The sequence below is a fragment of the Cystoisospora suis genome (genome assembly GCF_002600585.1).
Source record: "Cystoisospora suis strain Wien I chromosome Unknown contig_9441, whole genome shotgun sequence".
Taxonomy (NCBI): domain Eukaryota; phylum Apicomplexa; class Conoidasida; order Eucoccidiorida; family Sarcocystidae; genus Cystoisospora; species Cystoisospora suis.
This window is the reverse complement of record NW_027162215.1, coordinates 4,112-4,423: the sequence shown is the minus strand read 5'-3', so window position 1 is coordinate 4,423 and position 312 is coordinate 4,112.

Sequence of the window (312 nt, the reverse complement as noted above, 5' to 3'; positions counted from 1 at the left end):
CAGTTTCTTGCCGCGATTCATAAGAAAGCTTAATGCGGCATTTTGTTTGTCAATCCGTCTTCTGCTGCCCCCGACCCGAGACTGGCCATGTGCGCGTGCTTGGCCGCGTCTCTGCCGGAGGACCTGTGTACGCGTGAGGTCGCGAGAAGACTTCCCGATGTGGAGAAGAGCCCACCTGTGCAGATGTTCCGCCTTGTGGGTTGCCCAACCGTGTCCTGAGGACACTACGGTTCCCGTGCCCAGTTCGGAGTTTGGCAACGAAACCAGCAAACTCCCTACTTCCCCGGCGCAATCGGTTCAAAATGGTGTAGC